This window comes from Apodemus sylvaticus, chromosome 5 (genome assembly GCF_947179515.1).
Source record: "Apodemus sylvaticus chromosome 5, mApoSyl1.1, whole genome shotgun sequence".
Classification (NCBI taxonomy): Eukaryota; Metazoa; Chordata; class Mammalia; order Rodentia; family Muridae; genus Apodemus; species Apodemus sylvaticus.
Genome location: NC_067476.1, coordinates 133,649,352 through 133,673,142, shown reverse-complemented (window position 1 = coordinate 133,673,142; position 23,791 = coordinate 133,649,352). Strand labels below are relative to the sequence as shown.

At 38.8% G+C, this 23,791-nt stretch overlaps 1 pseudogene; it reads left to right on the top strand.

The window, feature by feature from the left end:
- Positions 1 to 15,930: 15,930 nt before the first annotated feature.
- Positions 15,931 to 21,581, top strand: LOC127686029 (cystatin-S-like; annotated as a pseudogene).
- The last annotated feature ends 2,210 nt before the right edge of the window (positions 21,582 to 23,791 follow it).

Sequence of the window (23,791 nt, the reverse complement as noted above, 5' to 3'; positions counted from 1 at the left end):
AAATGTATATTCATATCATAGCATGACTCAAGTATTTCACTCCTGACCAAACCATAAGTATTCCGTATGACAGGACAGTTACATCCTCTTCAACATTCATAACTATTCTAATCACAACATCTAGGAAATGGATCAGCCTGAATATCAATCACTTTACTCAAGAATAATGATGATGTGGCAGAAATACAGAGTATTGTATATTTTTTAGTTTAAAAAATTATAAAATTAGACATTCAAATATTACACTGGTGATGCAGTTCCTGACCATAATACATTTATATATACTATATGGAAGCAACATAACAACAAACAGGTTGAACAATGGAGTTGAATTAAAGACCCAGAAACAGGTCTATATTCCTATGAGAACTTGATTTTTGATAAAGAAGCAAAACTATGCACTGAAAAAAGAAAGCTTCATCAACAAATGTTGCTGTCCAAAATGGAATTGTGAATGTAGAAGATCACAAATAAATATGTATTATCGCCCAGCACAAAACTCAAGTAAGAGTGAATCAAAGAACTAAAAATACCAGGCACACTAACTCTATTAGAAGAGAAAGTGGGAAATTGCCTTGAGTGCATTGGCACAGGAGATAATTACCTGAGTAGAACATATATAGCTCAGCCACAAATATCAATAATTAATAACTTGAACTTCATGAAGCTCCAAATCTTCTTTCAGGAAAAAATAGGTGAAATAGTGATAACAGATGTTGGAGAGGATGTGGAGAAAGAGGGACACTCCTCCATTGTTGATGGGATTGCAAACAGGTACAAACACTCTGGAAATCATTCTGGAGGTTCCTCAAAAATTGGAAATAGATCTATGTGAAGACCCAGCTATACAACTCTTGGGAATATACCCATAAGATGTCCCACAATGCCACAGGGGCATGTGTTCCACTATGTTCATAGTGGCTTTGTGATAGCCAGAATGTGGAATCAACCTAGATGTCACACGACAGAAGAATGGATATAAAAAATGTGGTTCATTTAAACAATGGAATATTACTCAGATATTAAGTACCAGGACATCCTGGGTTTTGCAAGCAAATGGATGGAACTAGAAAATATCATTCTGAGCAAGGTAACTCAGAGCCAAAAGGACATGCATGGCATGCACTCACTGATAAGTGGATATTAACCAAATGTAAAGTACAAAATACCCAAGATACAGTCCACAGAACTCAAAAAATTCAACAAGCTGAAGTGCCCAAGTAAGGACATCTCAGTTCCACTTGTGAGAGTGAAGAAAGAAATCACAAGTGGGGAGGGAGTTAAGGACCTGGGAGTGGAAGTGGACATGGTGGGGAAGTCTAGGGCAGAGGGGAACCTGATATGCCATGGGGTGAGGAAAAAGGACTGAAGCCCTGAAGGCCAGCAGAACTAATGGAAACAGGCAACCTAAGGAGATAGGAGATTGGAGGGAAACTCCAGAATGTACCAGAGATATGGGAGGTGAGAGTCTCTCAGGACTCAAAGGGAAGGACCTTAGATGAAATTCTTGACAGTAGGGGGGAATTTATAGAGCCCCTCCAGCAGGAAGGCAGGGCACCAAATGAGGGAAAGGGGGACCAGTCCACAGTCACAACTCTGACTCATACGTGTTTCTGTCTTAAAGAATTATAGGGATGGAAATGGAGAGGAGCCTGAGGAAAAGAAGGTACAGTGACAGGCCCAAAGTGAGATCTAGCTCACAGGGAAGTTCCAAGGCCTGACACTATTACTGAGGCTATGAAGTGCTCACAATAAAGGACCTAGCATGACCAAACTCCAGAAGACCCAACAAACAAATGAAAGAGACAGATGAAGATATTGACACCCAATCAATGGACAGAAGCAGCAGATCCCTGTTGTTGAAATAGGGAAGATTGAAAGAAGGGTGACCCTGTAGTAGGACCAGCATTCTCAATTAATCTACACCCCTGATATTTCACAAACATTGAATCACCAAACAGGCAGCATATAACAGCTGATATGAGGCCCCAAACAGACATAAAGTAGAGAACTTCTGGGTCTGTGTTCATTAAGAGATAATGCACCCAACCCTCAAGAGACTGGAGGCCTCAGGGAATTTAGGGGTTAGGTGGGGTAGGGGTAGGGACATCCACATGGAGATGGGGCTAGGGAGGAGGTATGGGATGTGAAACAGTCATGGATGGGGGCATAAAACATGGAGTGTAAATAAATAAATAAATTTAAATTTTAAAAAAGGTGAAATGGCAGCCATGAGAATGGGAAAAGATTTTCTCAAATCCTACATAGGACATAGGACACATTTTCTAAATTACACAAATATATTACGAAATTCGACATCAACAAATGAAATAACCCAAATGAAAAAAAGGTGTACAGATTTAAGCGGAAACATATCAACAGAGGACGTTTTAGTTGCTGAGAAGCACTTGTAAAAATATTCTATATCTTCAGTCATCAGGGGGATTGAAATACAAATAATTCTGAGTTTGCAGAATGACTCAGATCAAAAACTTAAGTAACACCTCATGCTACTGAGAACATGGAGCAAGGGGAAGAATCCTCCATTGAAGTTAAGAATCCAAACTTGTATAACCAGTTTTGAAATCAATTTGGTGGTTTCTAAGAAAATTGGAAAAAAGCCCTAACACAAGATCAGCTATATTCTTTCTTGTCATAGATGCACAGAACACTTTACTATACCAAAAAGACATTTACTATAATCATAGTAAAGTTATTCATAATAACAATAAAGTGGAGACAACCCAGATATCTCTCAACTGAAGAATGGATAAAGAAAATGTGGTACACTTCTACATTGATCTGCTATTCAATACAATGATATTATGGATTTCTCAGATAAATGAAAAAAATTAGAAAAGGTTATACAGAGCAAGAAATACTGGTCTCCTAGTAGGGCTCTCAGTTCTGTGCTTGGAGGTGAGAGTTCCACTTTTTCTCTAATAACTGCCTGGTGAGAGTTCCACTTTTTCTCTAATAACTGCCTGGAGGGGAACAGCTAGGAGCACATAGGGCATATGATTAGTGGATCCTTCTGGTCATCATCTGCAACTGGGAACTGGGAATTCTGCAGCCATCTGTGCACATCCCACCAGGATAGAGCTGGTCTCCTAGTTGCTTTCACTTCTGGGCTCAGAGGGGAGAGCTCCACTTTCTCTCCAATAACTGTCCAGAGGGGAATAGTGATTAGAACACAGGTATTATTATCAGTAAAGCAGCTGGAACAGAACCCTTCTGGTCACCATCTACTGCTGGTTGCCTGGTAGTTTCACAACCATGTGTACACAGATCACAAGAGAAGAGAGCTGGTCTCCCAGGAGTGCTGATACAGGCTTACATGTCCACAGCAGGGACAAGTTCCAGCCAGAGACAGCAAAACCAGCTAACACCAGAGATAACCAGATAGTGAAAGGCAAGCACAAGAACCTTCAGAACAGAAACCAAGGCTACTTGGCAACATCAGAATCCAACTCTCCAACCACAGCAAGTCCTGGTTACCCTAACACACTGGAAAAGCAAGAGTTGGATTTAATACCTAATCTTTTTGCTGTGACATCTTGTACACATGCAGTCAGTCATGTTCATAAGAAATTCCATGTCATCTTTGCTCCATGACAGAGTAGATGGGCATCACCAGTTACTGAGATATTCCGAGTTTAAGATCTCTGGGGGCACAGACCAAGGGGGTGCAGGACCTGGGCAGATCAGCGGTTTGTCTGTGTGCCACCCAGTTGTGGGTCTTGCGCCCTATGTGCTGATCAGCATTTGGAGTGACTCCTGCCTCCATTTTCACTTCCTGATGGAGCAGAGGGGCAGCACCAAGTACTGAGACATCCCAAGTTTAATATCTCTAGGGGCACAAACTGCCAGGGGTCTGCCTGCGCCAAGGACCTGGGTATATCAGCGATTCATCTTTGTGCCAGCCGGTTGTGGGTCCTGTGGTCAACGAGGTGATCAGCATTTGGAGTGATTCCCCACTGCCATCTTCTCTCACTGAGGGAGCAGAGAGGCAGCACCAAGTACTGAGATATCCCAAGTTTAAGATCTCTGGGTGTGCAAACTGCCAGGGGTCTGCCTGCGCCCAGGACCTAGGCAGATCAGCAGTTTGTCTGCATGCCAGCTGCTCATGTGTCCTGTGCCCTACTTGGTGATCAGCACTTGGAGTAACTCCCTGCTGCCATCTTCACTCCATGACAGAGCAGACAGGGAGTACCAGGTTCACTGAGACAAGCCAAGTATAACATTGATTGGGGCAAGACACAGCAGGGCTCCAACAACACACAAGAGGAAAGCAGCACATCAGCATTCTGTGCCAGGGGAAACCCAGTCATCCAATGTTGTGGAAATAGCCTTACAGGCTCACAGGAGATTAAAGCACCAGCCAGTGGCAACAAGACCAATTAACACCAGTGAGAACTAGATGGCAAAAGGCAAATGTAGGAACATTACTAACAGAAATCAAGGCAATATGGCAACATCTGAACTCAATTCTCCAACAACAGAAAGTCCTAGATACCACAACACATCAGAAAAACAAGATTTGGATTTAAAATCACTGGTCATGTTGCTGTTAGAGAACATATGAAGGACATAAATAAATCTCTTAAAGAAATTCAGGAGAAAACAGATAAAAAATTAGAAGCCCTGAGAAGGGAAACACAAAAATCATGTAAAGAAATTCAGGAGAATATGGGTCAAAAGACAGAAGAGCATAAGGAGGAAATGCAAAAATCACTTAAAGAAATACAGGAGAACTTTGGTCAACAGGCAGAAGTCATGAAAAAGGAAACACAAAAAACTCTAAAAGAGTTACAGGCAAACACAAACAAACAAGTGAAGGAACTGAGCAAAACCACCCAGAAACTAAAAACAGAAGTAGAAACTACTAAGAAAACACAAAGGGAAACAACTTTGGAGATAGAAAACCTTGGGAAGAAATTAGGGTCCATAGATGCAAATATCAACAACAAAATACAAGAGATAGAATCTCAGATGTGGCAGATACCTTAGAAAGCATTGACTCAACAGTGAAAGAAAATACAAAAAGGAAAAGCTTGTAACCCAAAATATCCAGGAAATCCAAGACACAATGAGAAGACCAAACCTAAGGATTATCAGCATAGATGAGAGTGAAGATTTACAACTTAAAGGGCCAGCAAATATCTTCAAGAAAATTATGGAAGAAAACTTCCCTAACATAAAGAGAATATACAAGAATATACAAGAAGCCTACAGAAGTCCAAACAGACTGGACCAGAACAGAATACCTCCCGTAACATAATAATCAAAACCTCAAATATACTAAACAAAGAAAGAATATTAAAGGCAGTAAGAGAGAAGGGCCAAGTAACACATAAAGGAAAACCTATGAGAATTACACCAGACTTTTCACCCAAGTCCATGACAGCTAGAAATCCTGGGCAGAGCTCATGCATACTCTAAGAGAACACAAATGCCAGCAAAGACTACTATACCCAGCACAACTATCAATCACTATAGATGGAGAAACCAAGATATTCCATGACAAAACAAATTTACACAATATCTTTCCACAAACCCAGCCCTATAAAGAATAATAGGGGGAAAACACCAATACAAGGAGGGAAACTATACCCTGGAAAAACCAAGATAGCAACCTTCTTTCATCAAACCCAAAAAGAAGATAACCCTCAAATATAAAAAAAATAACATAAAAAATGACAGGAAACAATAATCACTACTCCTTAATATCTTTTAACATCTATGGACTCAAATTCCCAATAAAAAGACATAAACTAACAGACTCTATACATAAACAGGACCCTCCATTTTGCTGCATACAGGAAACAGACCTCAATATCAAAGACATACACTACCTTAGAGTAAAAGGCTAGAAGACAATTTTACAAGCAAATGGTCTCAGGAAACAAGCTGGAATAGCAATTCCGATATCAGATTGAATTGACTTTCAACCTAAAGTCATCAAAAGAGACACAAAATGACACTTTCTGTTCAAAGGAAAAATCCACCAAGAACTCTCAATTCTGAACATCTATGCTCAAATGCAAGGGCACCCTCATTCGTACAAGAAACTTTACTAAAGCTCAAAGCACATATTGCACCTAACACAATAATTGTGCGTGACTTCAACACTCCACTATCCTCAATGGACCGATCAGGAAAACAGAAACTAAACAGGAACACAGTAAAAAGAATTGAAGTTCTGCACCAATTAGATTTAACAGATGTATATAGAATATTTCATCCTAAAGCAAAAGAATATGCCTTTTTCTGAGCAGCTCATGTTACCTTCCCGCAAATCGACCATATACTTGGTCACAAGACAGACCTCAACAAATATAAGAAGATCGAACTAATCCCATGCGTTCTATCAGATCACTATGGAGTAAGAGTGGTATTCAAGAGGAACAAAAACAACAGAAAAGCCACTTACACATCATGGAGGCTGAACAATACTCTACTCAATGATACCTTGGTCAAGGAAGAAAAAAAGAAATCAAAGACTTTTTAGAATTCAATGAAAATGAAGGCACAATGTACCCAAATCTATGGGACACAATGAAAACAGTGCTAAGAGGAAAATTTATAGCCCTGATTGCCTCCAAAAAGAAAATGGAGAGAACATACACTAGCAGTTTAATGGCACACCTGAAAGCCCTGGAACAAAAAGAAGCTAATTCACCCAGGAGGAGAAGAAGACAGGAAATCATCAAACTCAGGGCTGAAATCAATCAAGTAGAATCAAAGAGAATCATACAAAGAATCAACAAAACCAGGATCTTGTTCTTTGAAAAAAATCAACAAGATAGATAAACCCTTAGCCAGACTAATCAAAGGGCACAGAGACAGTAACCAAATTAAAAAAATTAGAATAGAAAGGGGACGTATAACAACAGAATCTGAGGAAATTCAAAATATCATCAGATCCTACTACAAAAGCCTATACTCAACACAACTGGAGAATCTGAAGGAAATGGAAAATTTTGTAGAGAGATACCAAATACCCAAATTAAAGCAGGATCGAATAGATCATCTAAACTGTACCGTAACCCCTAATGAAATAGAAGTGGTCATAGAAAGCCTTCCAACCAAAAAAGCACAGGACCAGATGATATTAGTGCAGAATTCTATCAGATCTTCAAAGAAGACCTAACACCAATACTCTTCAAACTATTCCACAAGATAGAAACAGAAGGAACACTACCCTACTCGTTCTATGAAGTCACAATTACACTGATACCAAAACCACACAAAGATCCAACAAAGAAAGAGAAATTCAGGCCAATTTCCCTTATGGATATTGATGCAAAAATACTCAATAAAATTCTTGCCAACTGAATCCAAGAACACATAAAAACGATCGTCCACCATGATCAAGTAGGCTTCATCCCAGGGATGCAGGGATGGTTCAATATAAGGAAATCCATCAATGCAATCCACTACATAAACAAACTCAAAGAAAAAACCACATGGTCATTTCATTGGATGCAGAAGGGATTTTGACTTTTGACAAAAGTCAGCATCCTTTCATGTAAAAAGTCTTGGAAAGAACAGGAATTCAAGGCCCATATCTAAGCATAATAAAAGCAACATACAGTGTACCGGTAGCCAACATCAAACTAAATGGAGAGAAACTTTAAGCAATCCCACTAAAACCAAGGACTAGACAAGGATGCACCCTCTCTCCATATCGGTTCAATATAGTACTTGAAGGTCTAGCAAGAGCAATTTGACAACATAAGCATGTCAAAGGGATATAAATTGGAAAGGAAGAAGTCAAACTATCACTATTTGCAGAGGATATGATAGTATACTTACATGACCCAAAAAAACTCCACCAGAGAACTCCTACAGCTGATAAACAACTCCAGAAAAGTGGCTGGTTATAAAATCAACTCAAGCAAATCAATAGGCTTCCTCTACTCAAATGATAAGCAGGCTGAGAAAGAATTTAGGGAAATGACACCATTTACAATCTCCACAAACAATATAAAGTATCTTGGTGTGACTCTGACCAAACAAGTGAAAGATCTGTATGACAAGAACTTCAAGTCTCTGAAGAAGGAAATGGAAGAAGACCTCAGAAAATGGAAAAATCTGACATGCTCCTGGATTGGCAGGATTAATATAGTTAAAATGGCCATCTTGCCAAAAACAATATACAGATTCAACATGATCCCCATCAAAATCTCAACTCATTTTTTCATATAGTTAGAAAGAACAATTCTCAAATTCATCCAGAATAACAAAAATCCTAGGATAGCTAAAACTATTCTCAACAGTAAAAGAACTTCTGGGGAAATCAGTATCCCAGATCTCAAGCAATACTACAGAGCAATAGTGTTAAAAACTGCATGGTATTGATACAGTGACAGACAATTGGATCAAGGAAATAGGATTGAAGACCCAGAAATGAACCCACACACCTATGGCCACTTGATCTTTGAAAAAGGAGCTGAAAACCTCCAGTGGACAAAAGATAGCTTTTTCAACAAATGGTGCTGGTTCAATTGGAGGTCAGCATGCAGAAGAATGGATTGATCCATTCTTATGTCCTTGTACTAAGCTCAACTCCAAGTGGATCAAGAGCCTCCACATAAATCCAGACACATTAAACTAATAGAAAAGAAACTGGGGAAGAGCCTTGAGTACAGGGGGAAAGTTCCTGAAGAGAAATGGGAACTCATAAAATTACATAGTTTCTGTAAGGCAAAGGACACCATTAACAGGACAAATTGGGAACCAACAAATTGGGAAAATAGTTTCACCAACCCTTCATCTGACAGGAGGCTAATATCCAATATATAGAAAGAACTCAAGAAGTTAGACCCCATTATACCAAATAGCCCTATGAGAAATGGGGTACAGAGCTAAACAAAGAATTTTCACCTGAAGAATGTCGGATGGCTAAGAAGCACCTTAACAAATTTTCAACAGCATTAGTCATTAGGGAAATGCAAATCAAAATAACCCTGAGATTTCACCATACACCAGCCAGAATGGCTAAGATTAAAAGCTCAGGAGACAGCAGGTGTTGGTGAGGATGTGGGGAAAGAGGAACACTCTTCCACTGCTGGTGGAGTTGCAAGCTGGTACAACCACTCTGGAAATCAGTCTGGTGGTTCCTCAGAAAACTGGGTAGGACACTTCCGGAAGACCCTGCTATACCACTCCTGGGAACATACCCAGAGGATTCCCCAGCATTTAATAAGGATACATGCTTCACTATGTTCATAGCAGCCCATTATTATAGCCAGAAGCTGGAAAGAACCCAGATGTCCCTCAATGGAGGAATGGATAGAAAAAAAAATGTGGGATATATACACAATGGAGTACTATTCAGCCATTAGAAACAATGAATTCATGAAATTCTTAGACAAATGGATGGAGCTGGAGAACATCATCCTAAGTGAGGTAACCCAGTCTCAAAAAGCACTCATGCACCCACTAATAAGCAGATATTAGCCTAGAAACTTGGAATACCCAAGACATGATCCACATAAAAAAAATGATGTCCAAGAAGAAGGAAGGAGTGGCCCCTAGTTCTGGAAAGGCTCAGTGCAGGAGTGTAGGGCAATATCAAAACAGGGAAGTGGGAAGGGGTGGATGGGGCAACAGGGGGAGGGAAGAGGGCTTATGGGACTTTTGGGGAGTGGGGAGCCAGGAAAGGGCAAATCATTTGAAATGTAAATAAAGAATATATTAAAAAACCCTGAATCCTGAAATACTCAAACTATAAATCAAAACACTTTATCTAGATACTCACTTATATGTAGATATTAGACATAAAGCTAAGGTAACCATAGAACCAAGGATTCCACAGTCCCAAAGAAGCTACATGACAAGGAGTGTCCAAGGGAGGACTTTTGTATCTCATTGAGAATGAGAAATATAGTAGACACTTGGGTGTGAATGGATATAATGCACTAGGTTGGGCTTTAAGTAAGACTCCTCAAGCGAAGGATCAAGGACCAGTTCTGACTCTGTTCCCTTCCTTTGGATTTCATTCACCTACCTAGCCTCAAGAGGAGAAGATACACCAAGTTTCATGCATTGTGATATGTCAATGTGCCTTGATTACCAGGGAAGACTTCCCCCTTTCTGTGGAGAAGAGGAGTGGGTATTAGGGAAATGCAGGTAAGCATGGCAGTGATTAGAGGAGAGGAGAGAAGTGAAGCAGAACCAAAATAGAAAGTAAAAAAAAAATAATGAGAAAGAAACTTCTCTATATAATGACATGCATAATATTGTCTATTCTGTTCTCCGTTGTTTCTCTCAATTGGACAGTGTTGCTTAGATTTTTAGGGATACCGTTAAGAAACAGGGACATAAATCTTAACATATATTTTAATATTTAAAGTGAAAAAACATAAAAGTATGTGGCCCTGACTCTTTGTCTAGCAGCTTAATGGCCAAGTGTTACACTTCCAATTCCAAGAGTCCAGGAGCCAAAAATCCAAAGGCAAATATTGATAGTATCATACGTGGTTTGAGATAGCACCTGAATAAAAGAGATGATATCAATGTCAACCAACAGGACCTAGGTAGTAATATTACATATCTTGTCTAGGCACTAGTGTCACCCTGAGAACAGAGAATGTATGGATCTATGGGATCATCCATTGTGATCCTAGTTATTTGAGTTGGTACCAAAAGCACAAGAAATTAGGAAGGCACTACACTTTGCTCTGGATTTTGTCATCAAGACATAGATCTCCAAAACCTTCCACATCCAGAGATTGGTGCAACTCAAAAGGATCTGAAGAGGCTTTTTATTGAGCAAGGAGTAAGCAGGGTATATGAGTAATGCACTAGAAATTTGGAAAGCAAAGTGAAATGGACAAAGCAAATCCACTCAGGATTGAAAGAATGCCTTCAACATGTTACTCTACTAAGTCCTTCATACTAGGCAACTACGATCAATTCTCCAGGGTATGAAAATTTGGCAGAGTGATATAGCACTGAAGGAAGCAATTCAAGTCTAATGTTGGAACTTTGTAGAAACTTATTTAAATTCTATGACAGCTGGAAGCTTCTCAAGGACATGTGGCTCATCCAAAACACAGTGTAGAGCACTCTTTCTCTCTGCAAAATAAAGAGCTGGGTAATAAGTGGTTATTAGAGATAAAATCAAATTTAGAAGCCAAATATGTCAGACTTGGGGTAAGGTTTGATGCATTTAAGCCACACATCTAAAGCCTCTAATAAACTCTGATAGATCCTATTGTTGTTGATCTACAAAACTTGCTGTCATGCCAATAGATGGTGTTTGTCTCCTTCCCTGGATAACAGGGTTTCTCATCCATTTGCCTAAACAGGATCCTTTAAGGACCAGTTTGTGCATCATGCAAAAGCCCCAGATGTGATGGCTATGAGATACTTTCAGTGCCATACATATACTCAACACATGTACATGGGACAGCACAACTCAATCTGGAGTTTGAGACAAAGCATTTAGATCTCAAATATCAAAAGTATTGATGAGGTATTAGAGCTATAGTAAGATCTCCTGCATGTCATGAACATTTCTGTTTAGAAAAAACTGACTTTGGGGATTGGTGATTTGCAGGGCCTACTTGCAATGACCATGTTCTGAAAGATACTTGGGTTGTAATTAAGAAGTTCCACACTGCCAAGTAAACTGAAGCTACTTCTTCCAAGTCCACAGGCAACATCACCAAAGTATCCTATGTCAGACTTTGCATACCCTGATCCTCACTTCAACCCACCGAGCAAATCAAACTACTTCTGAATGCACATATAAAGTTCTTCAAGAACTATTCATATGAACAAACATTCCATGACAATGTGTGTTATTCCTAGAGAAACACATTTTCTGATACAAATATATTCAACTCTTTGAAAACATGTCACACATGTGATTCTTTCTACAATTTCCCCCAAGAGAATCACAATTACCATCCCATACAACTACATACATATAGGCTAATGCACAGCATTCATGTGCCCATAGGATGCTCATATATTCATGCATAGCTTCTTCTATGTGTATTCACAGAACACAAACTTGTATATACTTGTATATGCAAGATAGGTTTGTGACTTCTGCCATGTTTGTATCTCTTCCTGATAAGGCTTTTACTTGTTGTTCACCTCAGACTGTCTTCAGGCCTGTTTCTATATTTTCACCCAAGATCACATTAATGTAGTATTTAGTTAACTGCTATACCTAATAGAGAGCAGAGCTCAATTCAATTACAACACTTGGGTGAGTTTCACATGCTTGCATGCTTGCAACTACCAAAAGAGTGTAAGTTTGTTCAGGAGAATTACACATTATCAACTATAATGCTTCAACTCAAAACATCCAGACTTAATTTCTATATGTCCTTCTTATAACTTCTTTTCTTCTGGGCTTTTTTTCCAAGAAATTATCTGTTGGGAGTTAGAACACAAAACTGTCCATAGACTCAGGAAAAAAGGCAGATTGGAGAATCCAGCCAGGATATTACAAGTGATGAGTTTTCTTGCCAGAACTGCCCAGCATTTCTGAGGAAAAATGAAGCCACTAATCCATAGCATAGGACTAATCCAATCCTGAAACCTACAGCTCAGGATGAGAAGGCCTTGGTGTCCTTACCAAAATGTGTAAGCTGATAACTAACATTTATCTTAGTCCCAGAAAAAAAACCCACAACCCAAAGAGCATACATTCCTTCCTTTTATCCAGACTTCCTTAATCACATGATAGAAGGAAATAGTGTACTTTAACAAAAAGATACCTCAACCAAAGGAAACAAAACTTGTAATGTCTGTCCTTTAAACCTAAATGTTCACAGGGAAAAAAAGCTCCTCTGTATCACATTCCTGTGAATGCCACATTTTAAATTAGATAATGAATCCAAGTCACAATTTGTCAAAAATTTGGGTGAAGCAAATATGAGTGACCAGATGACTGGATTTTGGGTTTACCTGTGGATCTAGGAGTGAGTCCATGATTCCTCCCAAAATCTGATATAGAATTTGGAAATGAGACACCTCAATAGTAGTGAATAGTGCTCAAATGAAAGGACACAAGTTGAGAACAACTACATACTTACAAACTTCCAAGGATAGTTTTCTTTCTTCTAAGAATATCAGCTATAAATTTACTTCTTTTGGAGAATGGTACTGAAGATTAATCATTTTAGAAAAAGATATGAATTGATCTTGCAGCATTTAAATTCCATTATATATATATGTGTGTGTGTGTGTGTGCGTGTGTGTGTGTGTGTGTGTGTGTGTGTGTGTGTGTGTGTGTGTATGATGTGTTTACCTGGTCTAAAGATAGGTCACAGAGTTTCTCTGTGGAGTCTTTGTTCTATGGGGTTCATATTACACAACTATTAATGAAGTAGGAAAGTAATCATATTCTTCAGATGTCCAATCACAGGTTGTCACGTTTCTTAAAATAAAGTTTCAGATGGTTGTGTGAAGTGATATTATATCACCTTCCTTTCTGCCAAGGAAGAATATCTGACCCATTACCTGAACTCATAAGCTATTCCCTCGGCACTATAAGTAAATGTCTGAAATTCCATCATAATTCTTGACAAAAGGATAAACATTACTCTAATAATTCAAAGTTTCTGTCTTCATCTTGAATATTTATCAAGGAGGTATGGTACTTTACTTTTTTCCTTCATCAACATAAACAGTTCCATTTGTTTCAGCAGTCTTGCATCAGGCTGAACAAGAATAATGACTATGACACTTAATGAAAGTTTAAGGTCACAGTTGTGGCTTGGTTAGCTGTTTTAAGTATAATGTAAATAATAACTAAGCCTGAAGCCTGAGGGTTGGGAGAAGAAGGAATTCTCATGGGAAATTAAATAACATCAAAGATCAATGGAACCTTGTCCTGGCTGGTTTTGTGTGTCAACTTGACACAGGCTGGAGTTCTCACAGAGAAAGGATCTTTAGTTGGGGAAGTGCCTCCATGAGATTCAGCTGTGGCACATTTTCTCAATTAGTGATCAAGTGGGGAGGGCCCCTTGTGGGTGGAAACCACCTTTGGGCTGGAGTTCTTGGGTTCTATAAGAGAGCAGTCTGAGCAAGCCAAGGGAAGCAAGCCAGTAAGAAACATCCCTCCATGGCCTCTGCATCAAATCCTGCTTCCTGACCTGCTTGAGTTCCAGTCCTGACTTCCTTTTGGGATAAACAGCAATTCAGAACTGTAAGCTGAATAAACCCTTTCCTCCCCAACTTGCTTCTTGGTCATGATGCTTGTGCAGGAATAGAAACCCTGACTAAGACAAACCTTAATGGGAAGTACAACTTATTTTTTAGGATCTTTGTTTTTTGTTTTTTTGTTTTTAATCATTTTAAATTTCTGTTTTGGACTATATTTGCCATGAGTTTCATATAACTCACTGAACTTTACTTATTAATATTATTAAATTAAATATAATACCATTTGAAGAAGATGATTAAAGAAAGCAAAATGTGGGATTATAATCAATGATATAAATTATTGATAGTAACAAAACTGGATCTTATCATCAACAATTGCTATGGAGTATAGACTGAGCAGATGTCGACTTCATTCCTGTTAGCTAAGTAAAAGTACCTGAAAAATTAGTTAAAAAGACATGATTGTGTTTGACCTAAACTCACATTTTTCTGATATCTTTCTTGTTAGTTATCCAGCACATTTCATTATAAATTCTGCCATGACTCTTGTTTTCTTTCACCTTGTAAGTCTTATCTGTCCACCATCTGTAACTTGATTGAAGAAAAATGATAATAATCTGACCATCAATATCTCAGGAAATTCAGCACTCATGGAATTGTTTTATGCTTTTAAAATATTACGGCATTTTTACAATTTGATCAACAACATAGCAAACCCTCTTTAAATTTTCTTATTTTTGTTAAGAAAGGTTAATTTTAATTATTCTTAGTTATATTGAGGAATGTGTGTGTTTGCATTTGTGTGTATATGTGTGTGTGTGTTTGTGAGTGTGTGTGTGTGTGTGCATGCTCGTGCGCACGTGTGCATGTGAGTGGGAGTAGAAGTGAGCCTGAATATCAGAAGTTTTGCTTTAACTTAGCTGGCCTTATTTGGGTTCCAAGCATATGATTTTAGGAAGACCATTAAGTGTTCTTGATTTCTGAGGTATTGCTCCACACCTGTTACTTTTTTCCATTTCTAATTCCTCTCAAGTTAAACAGAAACTAGTCATAGAACAGATGTTCATTTCCTGCCCTGTCCTAAGGATTTGGCCCTCTGACCAAATCAGTGTAAGCCAGGAACTTTCAAAGGGCTTCCTGTACTGAATATAATGACTGGTGTTAATGGGTTGTGGAAAGACATCAACCTGCCTTCATCTAAGTTAAAAGGTTGTTTCTGAAGTTTCCCTCTGAAAAGGGCAGTGCTGAATGGCCCTATATCCCCTGAAATGCCACCCTTCCATGAGGAATAGTTTATCTTGACTTTGGATGATACTGCTCTCTCAGGATCCAAAATACAAAATATTTCTGGAGCACTAAGAGTTCAACTTGGATGTTGTAGGAATTTGAAAGCCAGAGAACAGTGATATCTTCTGTTAAGCAAGAAAACAACATAGGAGAGCTCAAAAATGAAGAATATGATTTGTGGAGAAAGCTGGGTGAAGAGATATCCTGGAACTGTGGGAAAATAAAAATTAGTGGAAATAGAGAAGAGATGGGGATTTGGGGAATGGGAAACATAGCTGAGAAAGGATAGAAGAAAATGAATATCTGGCATCCTGGAGAAGCAATGCAAAGAGGGAAAATAAGAGGGTAGGAATAGAAAAAAGAAGTCATAGGGTAAGAAAATATATGGTACTGGCAAGGAGCCAAGGCAAACTAAGGTTCCAGGATAAAGGCTAAAAGCACTCACTGCCTGATCCAGACTCACTGCAGTCTACTTCTAGCCTTGGTTCCACATCCATTTCTAAGAAGACCATGGCCTATCTGCTGCATGCTCAACTATTTCTGTTAACCACGCTCATATTAGTTCTGAACCTGAGCCATTACCCTGTGCTAGGTCACATTCTGGGTGGCATTGAGAAATCTAGTATGGAGGAGGATGGAGCCCCAGAAGCATTGGACTTTGCTGTCAGACAGTACAATGAAAATAATAATGACTTGTACCTGAGCAGTGTGGTGGAAGTAAAGAGTGTCTGAAAGCAGGTATGTGATTCATTATTGAGGGAGCCTGACATTTCTTACAGAGGGACACATATACCTCCTTAGTTCTTCTGGAATTCTCTCCACCTTGCTGCTCTCTGATACTGATTCAGTCTGCTTTGTAACTAGTGATTTGAGGTGGAAATATTTGCAGTATTCACATGTACTTTCCTTCATTATGTCTTTTATCTATTATGGAAGTGCTTATAGGTGAGCTTACCCAAATTTCATTAATCTCATGTTTCATCCCTTTGAAATTTAAGAGTATGCTTTCAGTATGTGCATATCTGTTTCTTGACAAACTTCCCAGCCACACAAGAACAGAGGCTCTTCAAAAGATCTTCTGAGAACTTCTTATCATTAGCTTCCTGCAGCCCAGAGACAGTATAAGGAGGTAATTATGTGACCATAAAAAGTAAACTCTCACAACAACTACTTTTCCTTCTGGTTACTTTTAGTGCCTTGTATATAATTCTTATCCTGTTGATGGGCAAATATCAAGAGCAATCACAATTATAGCACAGGAGTTCTCTGTCAATCTATCATGTCTTCTATACTACTACATTTGATTGTGTTTAGTACAGTTTCCTCCATTTCTTCAATACTATTCATATCTGGGTGAGTGATTTTCTAAAATGTTTTGTTAGTAAACTGTTCAGTATACATTTTCAATCATATAAAATGGAATTTTTATACATTTTAAAAGATTTTTCAAAGTAAATCAAGAAACAATATTTATATACACTTTACTTATATACAGAATCATTCAGTTTGCATAATTCAATTAGAAGCCACTCTCAGGGTTGTTTTGATTTGCATTTCCCTAATGACTAATGAAGTTGAGCATTTTTTAAGATTTTTCTCCACCATCCGAAGTTCTTCAGGTGAAAATTCTTTGTTTAACACTGTACCCCATTTTTAATAGGGCTATTTGGTTTTCTGGGGTCTAACTTCTCGAGTTCTTTGTATATATTGGATATTAGCCCTCTATGTGATGTAGGGTTGGTGAAGATCTTTTTCCAATTTGTTGGTTGCCGATTTGTCCTTTTGATGGTGTCCTTTGCCTTACAGAAACTTTGTAATTTTATGAGGTCCCATTTATCAATTCTTGATCTTAGAGCATACGCTATTGTTGATCTGTTCAGAAAATTTCCCCCTGTACCAATGCTCCCAGTTTCTTTTCTATTAGCTTCAGAGTGTCTGGCTTTATGTGTAGGTCCTTGATCCATTTGGATTTGAGCTTAGTACGAGGAGACAAGGATGGATCAATTCGCATTCTTCTGCATGCTGACCTCCAGTTGAACAAGCACCATTTGTTGAAAAGGCTATCTTTTATCCATTGTATGTTTTCAGTCCCTTTTTTGAGGATCAAGTGGCCATAGGTGTGTGGGTTCATTTCTGGATCATCAATCCTGTTCCATTGATCTACCCACCTTACACCAGTCAGAATGGCTAAGATTAAAAATTCAGGAGACAGCAGGTGTTGGCGAAGATGTGGAGATAGAGCAACACTTCTCTACTGCTGGTGGGGTTGCAAATTGGTACAACCACTCTGGAAATCAGACTGGCAGTTCCTCAGAAAACTGGGCACATCACTTCTGGAAGATCCTGCTAAACCACTCCTAGGCATATACCCAGAGGATTACCCAGCATGTAATAAGTATACATGCTCCACTATGTTCATAGCAGCCATATTTATAATATCCAGAAGCTGGAAAGAACCCAGGTATCCCTCAACAGAACAATGGATGCAAAAAATGTGGTATAAATATACACAATGGAGTACTATTCAGCCATTAGAAACAATGAATTCATGAAATTCTTAGACAAATAGATGGAGCTGGAGAACATCATACTAAGTGAGGTAACCCAGTCTCAAAAGATCAATCATGGTATTCACTCACTAATAAGTGGATATTAACCTAGAAAACTGGAATACCCAAAACATAATCCATAATTCAAATGAGGTACAAGAAGAACGAAGGAGTGGCCCTTTGTTCTGGAAAGACTCAGTGTAGCAGTATAGGGCAAAACCAGAACAGGGAAGTGGGAAGGGGTGGGTGGGAGAATAGGGGGAGGGAAGGGGGCTTATGGGACTTTCAGGGAGTGGGGGGTCAGAAAGGGGGAAATCATGTGAAATGTAAATAAAAAATATATCAAAAGAAGCCACTCTCAGAGTGGCTTCATGTCCTAACAGCTTCCTGTTGTCTGAGCTTCCTCTGCTTAAAGTTTTATAGACCTTTGTGTAGAATCACTTGCACCTAGCAGTGGGAATAAGCTTATATTTTCCAGTGCCATGAAGGCAGAGGTCCCCTAATATGATATCGGTGAGGTGCATTGTAGCTGCTTTAAGTTTGAAGACATAATGTTGCTCCATGGTGAAGTCACACAAAACACACTTGTTAGAACAGTACTTTCATCTCTCATAATAAATAACTATATAGGCAAAATATTAGTATTTTTTATCCAGTGCTTCTTCTGGTTCACTGCAGATGATTACTTAGGTACTCACACAACCCTTTGTAGTAGAAGTACCATCAATCTATAGAATCGTAGCTTCAATTTGCATGATTATCTTGGAGTGCCCCGGAATCAGCTTCAACATATTGCTTCTACTTCTTCTCCATGTGATCTTTTGTTCATTGTCTGTATGATCCTCTCAAATGTTTACAGAGGACCATGGGGAACTGTACCTGATCATATTAGTATGGGATTGACCCTCAACACCTAAAGGGAAATGTTGCAAGAACAAGAAGGGGCCAAGACCCCTTACTAGTGTCTGTTGAGCTGCAAGCTCAACACTGAAGCAAGGATGAAATTTATACTAGCAGACTTTCATCCTATTAATTTTTTTCCATATCTAAACACTCTACAGAAACCATCTCAAGCACATGGTGGGTGTCACTAACATGGATACAAACACATCAGTGTTCATATTGTGTCAGAGTGGAGATCTCTTTCCTTCTTGCCCTGAATATGAAAGATGTAAAGAATAACCCAGTTCTTTCTATTTACAGCATTTTACCTTGAACACAGTGTATGCTGTGCAGTACTCAATTATGGTAAAAGAGTTAATGAATAAGAAACCTCTGTTGTGTCGTCTAGATTGCCAACATGATTTTAATGAGAAATGGGTAAGTGATTATTAAGGAAATCTTCCATAGTATTATGTAAAACCTGTTACAGATCTAAATGGATGCCGAGTTTCTTGATAATCTCACATAATCAATGGACTAGTCTTTAAAATAATGTTATAAATGAGTAGTGATGAGAGGTAGGTAGTGGGATACTTAAAGAAAATGTCATTGAGACCCTTGTTTCACCTCATGTGTTTATCTCACTCTTTCTTCGATGTCCTGGTCTCAGTTTTCTGTCAACATGATGTTAACTTCCTGGTTCTCTAGATGTTTCTTTGCATAATGTACTAGTACCTCTGAAACCCTTACACTTACATAAAAAAGACACTCTTATATAAACATCTTTATTCAGGCCTATTATGTGGGATGAGTAAACTATTAGAGAATCATAGACCATTGCACATTGAATAGAGTGAATGAATCTCATTTTGTTGATCTGAAGTTTAATCCTAGAAGATTCATGGGATGGATTCACTTCTTGGTTCATGGTGTTTTTAAAACTTTGTCTGCTCTCACCATTTGCCTCTCTAGAATTCTATCAGAATGAGTTTATTATTCTCTGTGGCAAAACAGCTAAATGTATTTAATTAAGATGGAAGACATGTGAGATTTTCTCAATAAAAAATATTCCTATCAATTTGCACTTAAAGTGAAGACAATATCAGGGTGCATTCATTTTGTTTTGAATCATTCTCTGAGTGAAGCTTCCCATGTCCTCAAGGCTATGTAGGGATGAGTCTGAATAAAAGGAAAGAATGGATTTTCAATTCTGTCAAGAATTCAGCTAAAAATTAATAGTGAGTTCCCACACATCACTCATTGGAACAGAGCTACTTTTCATTTTTGGCTTCAGCCTCAAGTTAGTCCTGTACTTTATTCTTCAAACATCAATAGTCCTCTGAGCAGCCTTGTGTTGCTGAAGACAAAATTTATATTGCTTCAATACCTTTTGACTTCTCAGAGCTACAAACGTTTCCAAAGTATTTTCAGAAAAACTGTTCTTGCCGTGTCTTGTTTAACTTCCTAGAATGTAAAAGAGCTCACGTGAAGTTCAGTTTAATGTTGAAAGTGAATCTTTAACTTCTCCTTAGGTGGTGACTGGAAAGAAATTTTTATTTGATGTGATACTAGGCAAAAAAAATGTTTGAAGACCCAGGCTGATATGTCCAACTGTCCCTTAAATGAACAGGCTGATCAGCAGGAGGTATGACTATACCACATGCCAGAGACATCTTTTGCAAGTTAAGGGATGTACAAGCTTGTGAGTTTGTGAAACTACATTTGGGATCATATTCATATGCACATACAATATTTGCATACACAAAAGAACATGTGTGTATGTGTGTGTATGTCTCTCTCTCTCTCTCTCTCTCTGTGTGTGTGTATGTGTGTGTGTAAATTAATCAAATTGTTTTAGCTTTATTTGGGCAAAGGTGAAAAAGTGTCTAAGTCACACATGGAGTTTTACAGAAGTGTGTATGAGTCAGTGTATTGTACTTAGTTAAGAATATGTCCATGATGTATGGATAGTATATGTAGCACTGGGGGAGCAGTATATCTGTACATATAAATAATTTGAGTTGCTCAGTAGGTTAAAATGTGAATTATATACTCTGATACCACTGTGATGTTGCTTGGTTAAACTGGAAAAGGCAGCAATGGGTAGCATTGTTGTGTAGAGACATTTACACTTCCAAGCAGAGCTTCTGTCCAAGCACCATGAAAGGAAATGGACCCTGCAGTACAACTCTTCCCTGTCAATGCTAGCCTATCCCCTGACAGTGGTACACTGGATTTGTGTACAGTGGCAATTCCTCTTCATGCCTACTATAAATCTTTCAAGAATTTCTTTGTCCAGTGCCCCTGCATTTCCCCTATAAGGGAGTAAGAGGGTACTGCGTATTGAATATATGCTCCAGTTCTGACTTCTGAGTTGCTAAAATGAGTCATAGGATATTCCATAAGGGGATAGCTTGACAAAAGAATGAGAAACCATGTAACCCTTAAAGATAGACAGATGTCATATACAGATGGACATCACTGTGTTGTAGATCAGCAGATAAAGCTTAATCAGGCTGAGTGTTGTTAGAGTTGGTAGATGTTTGTTTTTACATTCACCATTCTAATCCCTTCAAACAGTTCTGGTCTCAAATTTCCTCTTAGCTTTATCCAGCACTGATCAACCTTCTTTCTTTTCTTTTATAGCATGAGTTCTGCTCCTTTGAGGTCCATTATGTCCCTTGGGAGAATTATATGGCCTTGATGAGCTCCAGTTGTCACAGTATCTAAATTTGTGTCAAGTGGTACTGTACAGGATGTAGACATCTCTGGCACTGCCTCATCACTCCAATGGATTGTCTTGCCTTGATGGATGCATTGCAGTTTTCCAGCACCAAAATCAACAGTGGATTAAACTGCCTCTTTCTCCTTCTTCAGCAGTTAATTGCACACATATGCTTGCTCTTTCCTTGCTCAATAAAAAATGTTCAACAGCTCCTTTTGTGTGGCTGCAGTCTCATATCTAACATTATAGAATGGGAAAGGGCCCAATGAGGGCTCGCATTCATATGTACCTAAGGCAAGGCCTTATGCCACTGTTATTATGCAGAATCTAGAGATGATGAAGAATGTGATGGGAGTGAAAACCAATTTTGTTGACACATTGGCTCCTAGCAGAGAGACTGGGTAGACGGGGACAGTGCTGAAGTCCTCAAGTAGGTTTGTGGAGGTGCTTTGGCCTAGGCCTAGGCATTGCACAGGGGTGGTGAAATATAAAGGATGTGCTTGACTGCATTTCCCCATGATGCCACCACAGTGTGTGTTGGGCTGTAGGGAAGCACCAGAGCAGAGCACTGTTTTAGTGACAGGGAAAGGAAGTCTAAAATTGTTCATAAAGCTGGAGCTGGTTTGAGGGTCATGGGGCCTTTAAACTTCCCAGCCTTGTTCCCTGTCTCTGGGCCAAAAGTGACACCACTAAAAGTCACTAAAGAGTCAAGAATGGAGTCAGAGCACTGCAGGCTAAGGATAGCCTCTAGCCTGGGGTGAGGGCTAGGAGGTTTTGCTTTGCTCATTGATGATTTTCTTTAGGTTGGAAGTGTAGATGGGCCTTCTATTGGAGTTTTAGCTGGGTCTCTGTAGGCAGAGTCGTTTCACACATTCCTCAGCGTGTCCATAGATGAAAAAGGGAGTCCATGATACTAAACGTTTATTGATGGATCATAGAAGAAAATGAATGAATACACTACTTCTCAGGGTCTGATTAGAGATTAAATATTTTTTGCAGGGAGGGGGGTCTGGGAATAGATGTTTACTCATTAAGCCCTCAGGGCTTCTAGGAACCTCATTTTCATGGAGAACTCTGTTTTGGTCTACTTGTGGCTCCTGTTACTTAACATGGGGATCATGGAACATGTTCCAGGCCAGGGGTATGATGAGGAGCAGCAAGTTATCAAAGTCTCTGGTGTGTGCCCACCGCATTTCCAGTTTTCAACCCATGCAATTCCTGGCATGGTGTTAAGTCCCTCTCTCTTACCCTCATGGAATTCACTTAAAAATCAGATATTAAGTTAGAGGCCATTTCCACCAAGAATAGTGATAAACCACTCTTCAAAAAAATTTATATTGATCTATATTGATTCATGAATTCTATTTCTATCGGAAAATGCATAGGGATTGTTAAGAAAAGACAGGTGTATTTTTGATTGAGCATGTGGGTATATGTGTGATGCTCACTACTAAATCTCCAACCAGAATTAAAAAGAGATGACATATATCAGAGCCTAATACCACCTACAATAATATATATATTCTTGGCTGATATAACATGGTGGAACAGAGGAATGACAGGATCAACATAGCCCTTCTCTGCTCTCATGAAACACAAGTTTTAGTGAGCAGGATAAATGTTGAAGGTATAAGCAATCATAAATTGAGTATCACAATGTGAAATCTGTATCTTCTTCGGACAATTTTAATGGATGTTATCGTTATGTAATCATTTTTTCATAGAGATAGATACCTTAATGTCTCTGAAATTGGAAGGCAAAATCCTAAATACTTGTCCTATCCATCATCCCATAAAATCAGCTTAGGGGAGAAATATTGAACAACTTTCTGACTGGGCATAGGGACTGCCCAGTCAAATCACTCATACACCAGTCCAATATTTAGAATGTGTCCAGATCCCAGTTCTATGAACATTGAAGGTGAAGGGATGAAGGACGTCAAGCCTACATACTTGTTGGCCATCTCCATTCAAGTGATGAAAACACACTTCAGGAAAGGTGAAAACTCTATCACAGGTTCTTATTGATGCCCAGCATGAAAAAAATCCCTTCTCATATTTTACCATCATTAACTTAAGTCTCTTAGATGTCACAAAACAATCCTCATTCCAGAGGACATGAGTTATCAAAAGCTGAACCTCTGCTGATGCTACAGCATAAGGGTAATTAGTGGTCTTTGGTCCTCATTTATAATAACAATGCCTGAAAGAAGAT